Source organism: Oryctolagus cuniculus, chromosome 5, assembly GCF_051225735.1.
Source record: "Oryctolagus cuniculus isolate XC-2025 breed Fujian yellow rabbit chromosome 5, ASM5122573v1, whole genome shotgun sequence".
Classification (NCBI taxonomy): domain Eukaryota; kingdom Metazoa; phylum Chordata; class Mammalia; order Lagomorpha; family Leporidae; genus Oryctolagus; species Oryctolagus cuniculus.
Genome location: NC_142871.1, coordinates 81851581 through 81863490, shown reverse-complemented (window position 1 = coordinate 81863490; position 11910 = coordinate 81851581). Strand labels below are relative to the sequence as shown.

Below are 11910 nucleotides of genomic sequence, written 5' to 3'. Positions count from 1 at the left end.
GTCAGCCCTTTGCCTCTGGTAGCAATGCTAGAACGTGGCTCCTGCCTCCTGTGTAAGGCACCAGGGAACGCAGAGAGGACAGCGTCTTGAAGTTAAGTGCCCTGAGATACAAAAACTCTCCACCAGGTTCACGAAAACTTTAGCCGTGTTTCCGTGATGACTGATTTAGTGTCATTCCCAGGAACAAGGCTTTAAATGAATCATCATTATAAGATAGTCTCGGGGGTGGTGCTGTGGTGTAGCGGGTAAAGCCACAGCCTGCAGTGCCAGCATCCCATATGGGCGTCAGTTTAAGTCCTGGCTGCTCCACTTTTAATCCAGCTCTCTGCTATGGCCTGGGAAAGCAGTAGAAGATGGCCCAAGCCCTTGGGCCCCTGCACCCATGTGGGAGACCAGGAAGAAGTGTCTGGCTTCTGGCTTCAGATTGGTGCAGCTCTGGCCATTGTGGCCAATTGGGGAGTGAACCAGAAGGAGAGGAAGAAGACAAGAGCCTCAGCCTGGCCCAGGGGTCCAGCTGGATGACAGCCTCGTCATCATGCTGCCAGCTCCTCAGATACTCATCTGCTAAGACTGGCCAACCCAAACCGTTTCAAAGCTGCTCTTCGTCTCAGGGTTCGTTAGGATCCTAGGTCATGTTTTACGCAGAGGCTGGTGAGCACCATTGCTCCCACCCCAAAATTCCAAAATGCCATGGCCCCTACAGCCTTGGGGAGGAGGTTTCACTTTGGAAAAAAAAAGGTTTAGGACTTAAAGGGAGACATTCTTCATATCCCGTGATGACAGCTCAAAGCAGGAAATGTTAATAAAACTGGTAGAAAAAGGATCAAAAGAGCTTGAAACGGAGGTGGGGCTGGCGGCCTGGAATCTTACCAGGAAACTGCTTTTCTTTCCCTAAGGAGTCAAACTAAAAAGGAATCTTCCCATTTGTACTTCAAACTAGCTTTAAATACATTAGGAGAAAATATATATACACACAACAAACCTCCCACCCAGACAGCTCCCCTGGCTGGTAATTCTATTTGAATGGTCCGTGGGTGGCATCCTGCACAGCCAATTCATCACTGAGCTCCCCGCCACAGCTCCAGGGAGGTGCAGAGCACACATGCGGTGAGACAGGGCAGAACAGTGCCTGCTCCTGGACGCTTTGTGGGACCATTGCCCTACAGATGGCTACTTACAGGCGAGGCAGAATTGCTTTGTAGGAACCCAGAAATGCAAACATTTATGGAATTATCAGGTACAAATTGCTTGGCACTGCAAATTGGAACAATTAGCAAACCTTTGTGACGAAGAAATGCTGAACATGAACCAACTTGAGAAAGGAATAAAAATGGACCCATTATCCCTTAATTCAATTAAATGCTTATAATATATTCGATGTGCTTTTGCCAAACCATAAATGTACCTATGCCATTGGAGAGTCGGGGTGGGGCTACTCCATTTGCACCAGCCCTGGCCCTCACCAACCTCAGAACGAGAAGGAGCAGTTCCTTCGAATGGACGAGCCCCAGCTCAGTTGCACGATATCTGTGCGCCAAGTCAGATGACGCCGATAACATGGTGCTGATAACATGAAGCTAGTTTTTGTAATGGCCACAGATTTTTAAAGAAATTAGCAACAGAGAAGTGGGCCATCTGAAATAATGACATTTAGTAATGTGACTTTTTTCCCCTTTAGAGAAGTCCAAATTATGGACATACTGTTCCCTATATTTGTCCAGATGGTAAACTAGACATGTGGGTTGGAAGTGAGCTTGAAATTTGGCACATAATTAGAATCTCTGCCCTACTAAAATAAAAATATCAAGTGGCCTGTTAATAGTTTTGCATGTTTGAGACACCATGAAATCATTTTCTGGCTTGTCTCTATCTATAGTATCTCACAAATGTGGTCTGCATAATGATTGCGGACGGCTACCCTGGGGGTGGGGGTGGGGATGGAGTATCCAGGGATGCAAAGCTCCATCAGAGCCTGAACAGACTGTAAAATGATGTGGGTCTCACTTCTGCACCTGCAAGGCAGCTGAACCCTGATCTTCTGACTCCTTGTCCAGCCCTCACTCCAAGTCATTCTTTGCCCATTAAGTGCAAAGAGCAGCATTTGAGAGCTGAGCGAGGGTGCAGGGCCCGTGCTGGCCTCACTGCTGTCTCCCCGCAGGGAGTTCTTTTCCACGTTGCTTTCTTTTATCATCTCTTTCCTTGTCTCTCTCTCTAGCCCTGTGCATTTTTCCCCTGTAAGTATCATCTTTGCTGCCGCACAGATACTTTAGGAAGTTGTTTCCGTTTTGGTGTTGGACATCGTCTGTGTCAGGACTCCTTTTAAAAATGTTTAATGTTTCAGTCACTTTCAAATTTTGCAATAATTTCAGAATGACTGAAAAGCTGCAAGAACAAAGCAGAGTCCCTCATACCCTTCACCCAGATCCCCCAGAGGCTGTGGCTTCCCCATATGTCCTCTCTCCTTTTCTCTGCGTGTCCGTGCACTTGAGCTTTTGTCTGAACTGATTGAGTATGTTGCAGTGTGATGCCCCTTCACCCCTCCATACTTCAGCATGCATCTCACCATGAAAAGCACTGCACTTCAATGCTGAAAAAAGAAAACACAGATAAGGAAAAGGAAGGAAATTAAAATCCATCTGGAATCTCACCACCCAGAAATAAACATTCTGCTGCATATTCTTCCAGTTCTCTTCTATGCATATATTCACATTTTTACGCAAATGGGATTTTGTGCGTAGAACTTGGAGCCCTGCTGTTGGAAGTGGCATGGTACAGTGGGGAACTCTGCTTCTGGGGTTAGCCTGGGCTCAGGTCCCGGGTGTGCTGCTCCCTTGCTGGATTCCTTTCCTGTGGCTGCCGTAACAAAGTACTACAAACTAAGAGGCTTAAAGCAACAGAACTTGATTCTCTTGGACTTCAGGAGGCCAGAAGGCTGTAATCAAAATGTGTGCAAGGTTATTCTTTCTGGAAGCTTTGAGGGGGAATGGGTTCCATGCCTCTTTCCTGGCTTCTAGTGGTTGCCAGCAACCTCTGCCATTCCTTGGCTTGAAACTGGTGACTTTGGTTTCCGCTCTCTCTTCACATTGACTTGTACCCTGTGTTTATGTGGCTCTCAAATCACTCTCTCCTTTCCCATATAAGGCAACAGTCACTGGATTTAGGGCCTACCCTAAATCTCTTCTCTAAATATTTTTTAGAGAAATATTTATGTATTTATCTAAAGGCAAAGTGACAGAAAAGGAAAGACAGAGAAAGAGACTTTTCCAATCACTGGTTCTTTCTCCAAATGCCTGCAACAGCTAGGGTTGGGCTGGGCTGAAGCCAGAAACTCCATCTAGGTCTCCCACATTGGTGGTAAGAGTACAAGAACTTGGGTCACTGCTTTCTGAGGCACACTGGCAGGGAGCAGGATTGGAAGCAGAGTAGCTGGGAATCGAACAAGCACTCTAATATGGGATGCTGGCCTTGCAAGCAACAGCTTAACCTGCTGTGCCATAACACTTGCCTCCTCATCTCTTTAACCAGCAATATCTGCAAAGACCCTATTTCCAAATCAGCCCACATTCTGAGGTTCTAGGTGGAAGTGAATTCTGAGAGGTCACTGTGTATCTTACTCTACTGGCACTATGGTGGGAAACAAGGAACTTTTCCTTTCTTCGTACTTTATACCCTAAGTGTAACTTCCCTGGGAGCGTCTTGAGGATTAAGTGTGATAATACACAGAAGACAATTAGCACAATATCTAGCATGCAATAAACATTCAAGTAATGCTAGCTATTGATTATGGCAATTATATAGTTATAATTTATTCAATATTGCTATTTCCTTCTTTTTTTGGTAAAATTTATTTATTTTATTTGAAAGGCAGAGTTACAGAGAGAGATGGAGAGACAGAGAAAGAGAGAGGTCTTCCATCTGCTGGTTCACTCCCCAGTTGGCCACAACGGCTGGAGCTGTGCCGATCTGAAGCCAGGAACCAGGAGCTTCTTCCGGGTCTCCCATGTGGGTGCTGGGGCCCCCTTGGGCCATCTTCTACTGCTTTCCCAGGCCATAGCAGAGAGCTGGATCAGAAGTGGAGCAGCTGGGACTTGAACCGGGGCCTATATGGGATGTCGGCAGTGCAGGCAGTGGCTTTACCCGCTACGCCACAGTACTGGCTCCTATTTTTTTTTTTTAATTATAGAAGAGATCCTAATAACCAAAACCCGTTGTGATTATTTTTGAAACTTTCTTACATATTCATGATTCCCTTAGCATAAATCTCTAGGAATGGTCCACAGAATTCTAAGCTTCTTGCTGTAACAATTACTTTTTTTGGGACTGCATGGTTTTGTGAATGATTTTCCACGTCTCTTTTGTGAAATCATCTTTGTGCATCAGTCTGAAGACCCATCTTTATTCTTCCCAATTTACCATTCTTGGAACTACACCCGCTGCTGAGGCCTGATGGTGTGGAACGCCTGCCCGCCACGTGATTCTTCCGTTGGGGCTCACAGTGGACACGGAGCAAGGCCTGGGAGAAAACACAGAGCAGAGCACGTCACCAGGGGCCAGGCTGCGCCCGAGAGGGACAGGGACCCAATCTGAAACCAAGTCGCTGGAGTTTGCAAAGCAGTTTTGAACACTCAGGTAGACGGTAAACCACAACCGTGGCAGGAAAACAGCCCACCACAAGCCAAGGCCTAAAACCCCAGCTGACTCTGTTCACGCCTTAATAAGAAATTGCTCAGCAGTTCAAACGCCCCGGTTCAAAGCCCTCCCCCCACTGCCACAGGAACCTGAGAGGCCATCGTTCCGGGGGAACCCTCGGGCCACCAGGGCACAGGACGTTTGAGATCCTGCGCTTCTTCCTCCTCTCCCTTAGCGCGGAGGTGAGGGGGGTTAAGCAGTAGAAGGAACCGTCCGTGGGGCTGCCACTTTGAACTGTGCTTCTCTAGCTGTGATGAGGCCGGGCACTGGTGTGTGACACGTACGTTTCCTCCTGGAGCAAGCACACAAAACTGTAGCCGCTTCTTTTGACCACAATTAGAAAATATTGCCAGTGTAGGTGACCACAGGAGGTATTCAAAAACAACCCAACGGTTCCGACAGAGCCAAAACAAAAAACTAGCCCTCTACACACACATACACTACCCGTTGCCCTGTGGGACACCGCCCACGTGTAAGTATTCTTTCTTCTGTTTGACATTCTTTTTTAAGATAATATTCGAAACAGTTCACAAAAGTCACAAATTTGGAGGTCTAGCTGACAATCTATATTTAGCACCGCAGCAGGCTTGTGAGAACTTGTTTTTATTTTGATTGTTGTGGGTTCCCACCCCTGGAGTTTCGTTTTGACTTTTAGGGTTAAATGACTTTCAAAATGAAACTTGTCCAATTGTCAGATTTTCCCCCAAGTTGTAATTTGAAAACTGGAAGCTTTCCTATTCCATAGGTTTTTGACTATCAGTTTTCTTCCAGAATTCTTCCTCTGGCAGCCAAGCCACCTCCTCCTGTGTGTTTGATCCCTTCCTCCCTCTTCCTGAATGCCTTGGGGGGGGAAAATAAACTGAGGCCGAGGGAATGCCCCTGGTTTGATGTAGAAAGAGTATTCTTGCTCCCGGGTGGTTGAGCAAATTTGACCAAATCCATGCCTCAGTCTTCCCTTGGAGAGGGAGATGCAAATGATGTTTCCTTGGACTTTGAAGAATGCGGTGATGAGAAAACCATGTTGACTGACAGCTGGGGAGCATGTCTCCTCCCCAGCACAGGTGCCGTCTGTAAGCCTCAGGACCTGGCCCGAGTGTGCAAACTGGATTCTGCTACCCTGCGAGGGAACAGCCTCAGGAGGGCAGGGACTCCATGCACAGAAAGAATGAACGAGTCAACCCATTGGCGAAGAGATGCTAAGTGTGAGCTAATCATTCTCCCTACTTCCTCTCCGATCACATCTTATGGGCAATACTTTTTAGATGTCTGGTACACATTATGCAAAATGTTGAGTAAACTAGGGTTATATTCAGCTTGTATTCATTTTCTACTGTTGCTGTAACAAGTGACCTTCAACCTAGTGGCTTTAAGCATAACATGAGTTTATCATCATCTAGTTCTTGAGTCAGAATTCTGACATCAGGCTTACGGGGCTAAGAGCACGGTGTTAGCAGGGCTGTGTTCCTCTTGCAGCCTCCAGAGGAGAATCTGTTTCCTTGTCTTTTCTGGTTGCTAAAGGTTTGCAGATTCCTTGGTGTGTGCTCCTGCCTCCCTCCCACATGCTCATGAGGACCCTTATGATGGCATCGGCCCACCTCCTTAATCCAGCGTCCTCTCCCCAGCTCAAGATCCTTAACTTAATCACACTTGCAAACTCCCCTTTGCCACGTGAGGTTGCATTCACAGCTTCCGGGGCTCAAGATGTAGCTACATTTGGGAGGCTCATTTTCAAAGCAAGGACACAATCCCAGTACTCAGCACACACCTAGTCCATTGTAGGCACATGACTATTATCTATAGAATGAATAGTAGGGGCAAGGGTGGGGAACATTTGGCTTATGGGTTGTAAAAAGCCTGCAAAATCATTTAGTCTGGCCCTACCAAGGCAACTGCAGGTGTGACACAAAATTCAATACATCTATAGCAGGCTCATTTTTACACTGACCATTTTGTATGGCCCAGGAATGATATAAATATCCAAACGACCCTTGGCAGAGCAAAGGTTCCCCACCCCTGGAATAGACGATGCTTGCTCATGGCTGTTCAGTTCATCAGATGCTCACTGAGCATCTACTGTGAGCCAGACTCTAGGTGTGCAGAGCTGTCCTGGAACACATAGCCTGGTAGGCAAAGAGAAAATGGGAATGAGTGGAAGTACTGGGGCCTGTGAATGCAACCGGACATGGGCAGACAGCACCCAAGGAAAGCAGTTTTGTTTGCACCCTGGAGTGTCTTAAACTGTGGCCTGCTGCCTCATCTAAGAATTCTCTGGGGGCCGGTGCTATCGCACAGCAGGTTAATGCCCTGGCCTGAACCACCGGCATCCCATAAGGGTGCCAGTTCTAGACCCAGCTGGTCCACTTCCGATCCAGCTCTCTACTGTGGCCCGGGAGTGCAGTGGAGGATGGCTCAAGTGCTTGGGCCCTGCACCCACATGGGAGACCCAGAAGAAGCTCCTGGCTCCTGGTTTCAGATTAGCATATCTGCGGCAATTGGGGCCAATTGGGGAATGAACCAGCAGATGGAAGACCTCTCTCTTTCTCTGTCTCTCCTTCTCTCTCAAGTAAAATAAATAAATCTTAAAAAAAAATTCTCTGAACACATCGTCTTGGCAAAGTTGATTACTTATATTTCTATTTACTTATGCCTCGTTTCTCTCCCAGGTGCTCTTCTGATGTTCTAAGGGTCTCTAGTGAGAATTGTGAAAGAAATCCGTGAAAAAGTTTCTGTAGAACTTCCCCATCGCCACCCTCTGCCCAACTCGGGGACAGCTCAGGCGCTGCAGAGGAGGTCGGAAAAGCAGACTAGGTGAAGTGGTTTCCCGAGCTAGCCTGGGAGCCGAGGCGCGGCAGCTCCTTGGTGAGACGGAGAAACATGCTGCAAATGTCAGATGGTACCAGGACGCCTGGCCTTTCAGAACACAGCTGTTAGCAAGGCAAAGACGGCTGCTCGCGCGCCAGCCTGCACTGACTGAACTCCCGTGACTCACTTCTGAACAACACCGCACAGCTTGAGTTATTTCTGTACGGGGTCATCTGGGTTTCAGAGGGGCTGTCCAGATGCAGACCTTGCTTTCCGAGAGCCAGCGTGGCCATCCCAGCCTTGGGGCTTTCTGCATTTCTCTCCTTTCCTCCCTTCCCTTTTCTCCCTCTTGTTCCTTTTTAAGCAGCCAGCAACGGAGTCTCCTTTGTCTGCTGGGTGAGTGGCTGGCTTGAAGCAGGAGTTCAATGGGAGGCTGAGGGGAGAAAAATCCTGAGACCGCGTGGAGGACAAGTCAGAGGTGGGACAACCTCTGCCTATGTCACTCAAGAGTCTGATTTTGCAAACCCATATCCCCTCCCCCACAAGGATCCCAGGCTCTTGTGGAAATAAATACTTCACTCCTTTTTGAAAGGCTGAAATTCCTCCCAGTCTGAAGGGATGTTCTCGTGTTAAATTGTGAACACATTTATTCACGTGTCGTCTTGCAAGCTTTTCCTCTACACTTTCTCGTGTTTATTAGCCGATAACCCTCCCAAGCACCATCATTTCTGGGTGGTGGATGCTGGTTAAAACAAACAAACAAAAAAATTGCTAATCCTGGACAGCTGCTTTCAATTCTGCCCAAATGGACTTGGAGCAGGAGATTTGTTCATTCAGAGTGTTTTCAGATAACTTTTTTTTTAAGATTTATTTATTTGAAAGGCAGTTACAGAGGCAGAGGGAGACAGAGACAAACAGAGAGAGAGAGAGAGAGGTCTTCTATCCACTAGTTTACTCCCCAATTGGTCGCAATGGCGGGAGCTGAGCAGATCTGAAGCCAGGAGCCGGGAGCTACCTCCAGGTCTCCCACGCAGGTGCAGGGACCCAAGGACTTGGACCATCTTCTATGGCTTTCCCAGGCCATAGCAGAGAGCTGGATTGGAAGTGAAGCAGCCAGGACTTGAACCAGTGCCCATATGGGATGCCGGCACTGCAGGCGGCGGCTTTACCCACTATGATAAAGCACCAGCCCCAGATAACTTTCAAAACCTGCATTTCTCCATGCTAATGCATTTCTGCTGCCCACACCTGACCAGGCATGTGTGTGCGCGCGTGCACACACCCCTACACTTTGTGTTTCCGAGTCAGCCAGTGTCAGCGAGCATCACCACTAGCCTGCAGCATTCGAATGGCCCCTAGTTGTTCTCAGGTGAAAGAAGTTTGAGGACTATGCAGAGCTGAAGAGATTTAGATTTGCTAAAAGAAAGAAAGAAAGAAAGAAAGAAAGAAAGAAAGAAAGAAAGAAAGAAAGAAAGAAAGAAAGAAAGAAAGAAAGAAAGAGAGAGAGAGAGAGAGAGAGAGAGAGAGAGAGAGAGAGAGAGAGAGAGAGAGAAAGAGAGAAAGAGAGAAAGAGAGAAAGAGAGAAAGAGAGAAAGAGAGAAAGAGAGAAAGAGAGAAAGAGAGAAAGAGAGAGAGAAAGGGGAGGAGTGCCACAGGCTGGCCATGTTTTTATTTGCTAGGAAATGTCATTCAGGTAGAAAGCAACTTACACCGCTCCCTTACAGAAACACATTAACCATAGAAATAGGAAGGGCAGACTGAAAAATAAGGGATCATCTTCTAAATCTCACAAATGTCGCTTCACGAAAAACTCACCGCAGCGTCCTTTTGATCTGGTTTTATCGCGACCAGCGAAAGCCCCATCATGAACAAGCATTTGGGAAAGAAATGTGGAAAAACTTTGCAATTCCATGAGTGAGAGGGAGCCCTCGTGCTTGTGCTATCTCATCTTCAAAAGGATGGCGAGCAGAGTCGGGTTTCAGTCCAGAGGCAGAAGCAGGGAGCCTCATCCACTGGAACCTGCATCTGGCCGGCTGACTGGGCAGGATGTCCAGATGGGCACCTGCTCCTGACTTCCACTCCCTCAGCCCTCCCTCGGTGGTTGGAATCAGAGCTGCTGGTTGCACAGCGTCCTTGGCCCTAGGGATGCTCCCATCCAGCTGACCCTCCGCCTGGCCTGGCCTGTGTGGACATCATGGTCCCAGGCTGGTGGGGGGCGGGGAGCAGCCAGCTCAGGCTCTCCATCTTGACATCTTACTTGCCCCGCTCCCAAAGAACCCTGAAGTAGAACACGCAGCAGAGGCGGGTGGGCTGAGACACTGCAGGGCCAGACAACATGCTAAACACAGGCTTAAGGGTACGTCAATAGCTTCGCGGAAAACTGGATGAAAAGATCATTTTATTTGGGTGCAAACATTTTTGAGAGCCATGCGTCCTTCTTTTCATAATACAGATTTCCATGCACTTTTGGAAGACCCGTCATATGCACGGATTTCACAATATTTTGTACTAAAATAAGCTTGTTTTAATTCCATTTTTCGATGAACTTAAACTTTTTTTGAGAGGCAGAGAGGGAGACAGACAACTGCCACTCACGGGTTCACTCCCCAGATTTCCACAGATGGCACCTGGCGGAAGCCTGGAGCAGAGGTCTCCACCCAGGTCTCCCCTGTGGGTGGCACGACCTCAATGACCTGACCATCACTACTGCCCCAGGGTCTGCGTTAGCAGGAGCAGGTGCCAGGTACCAAACCCAGGTACTCCGATGCGGAACATGGGCGTCTTAACCAGGGTCTTCACCGCGAGGCCCAACGTCTCCCACCCTCCTTGGCACTTACTCTACAGCTGGTCATAGCACCCAAGTGACTGGAAAGCTTGCGGCCGAGGGCTGGGTTCTGCAGACCGACGGAGAGACTTGGGGCGCCGCCGGGAGGCCCGCAGCCTGGATCCAGGGATGGAAATGGCTTGCACTCACGAGACAGCAAGCCCAGGAAGCTCTTCCCGCACTCGCTACACTCAATAGACAGTCCCAGAGCTGCTAGCAAAGCCACGCCGCCTCCGGGGAGGTTGAAGGGCAGAGAGAAACGCCAGTAATAAACACACTGAAACTGACAAGGCAGCGCTGCAGTCGCGGGATGACTAACCCTGGCCTGGTTGCGAAACCTCGCGCCGGTCGCTGTGGTTGGCACGTCAGGGGCGCCTTGGGCCGTGCTTGCACTGCCACCTAGTGGTTGAAAAATCAAGGCTCGGCCTGGGAGGCGTTCTGCACCTGAGTGGGACCAAGGCGGGCAGCTACCATCAAGAGCAATTTTCCTCGTGAAAACTTGGTAAGGTGAGCATTTCATTCAAAGAGTTGCATGCCAATTTCATCATTTAATTTCCTATTCCCTCGCAAAGTCTCTGAGAGTAAGGATAGGGCCAAGGGGTAGCAGCCTAGGACAGTGAAGGTGCATTGGAGTCACTAACTCTGGAGTGTAATTTAGGGAAATGGCTTAAGTTTTCTCTTACAAAAATGTGACTCAGCAATACCAACCATCCACTACTCAAAAGATGATTGCAAGGCAGGAAGATGGAGCCACTACCTCTCCCCTTTGTAAAACTTGTGCGCCTAGGCCCTACGCTCTCCAGCTTCTAAAACACAGTGTTTCTTTTTCTTGATGTCATGAAAAACCAATCTGTTATTTAACTTCTGAATTTTTTTGAGATTTATCTACTTATTTATTTGAATAGCACAGTTATGGAAAGAGGGAGAGAGCTCTTCCATCTGCTGGTTCACCCCCTAAATGACCTCAATAGCCAGGGCAGGGCCAGGTTGGAACCAGGAGCCAGGAGCTTCCTCTGGGTCTTCCACATGGGTGCAGGGACCCAAGGACTTAGGTCATCTTCTGCTACTTTCCCAGGCACGTTAGCAGGAAACTAGATCAGAAGTGGAGCAGCCAGGACACAAATCTGCCCAAATGGGATGCCAGCACCACAGGCAGGAACAATGCGGGCCCCTACTTTCTGAATTTCGGAGAAATACACCTTTATGTCTATAGACTCCTTGGTATGGGGATGTGGGCTTGTCCCATTGAATCAGCGGCCCCAGGAACATCAGGCAGTGCTCACCCAGCCTTGTTCTCTGTGGGTGATTTTCCCTGGGCACAGCCAGAGTTTTCTGTCCTGGAATATACCTTGCTCTTGAGACACAAAATTTAGGAGTTATGGGCAAGTGTTTGGTACAGTGGTAAAGCTGTCACTGGGGTACCTGCAGTCTCATCAGAGTGTGTGGTTCTAATGTGCCTTCGCTCCAGCTTCCCTCATGGGCACCCTGGGAGGCAGCAGTGATGGCTCAAGTAGTTGGGTTCCTGCCACCCATGTGGGAGGCCTGGATAGAGTTCTAGGCTCTTGGCTTTGGCCTGGTCCAGCCCTGGCCGTGGC

The 11910-nt window shown here is 48.5% G+C and overlaps 1 long non-coding RNA gene across 1 annotated transcript; it reads right to left on the bottom strand.

Annotated features, from left to right (window-relative positions):
* Positions 1 to 3843: 3843 nt before the first annotated feature.
* On the bottom strand, positions 3844 to 10668 carry LOC103349848 (uncharacterized). Its single transcript, XR_011388968.2, has 2 exons — positions 10329 to 10668; positions 3844 to 4513 (listed from the first exon to the last, which is right to left on the bottom strand). It is a non-coding gene; the product is annotated as an uncharacterized LOC103349848 (long non-coding RNA).
* Positions 10669 to 11910: the final 1242 nt, after the last annotated feature.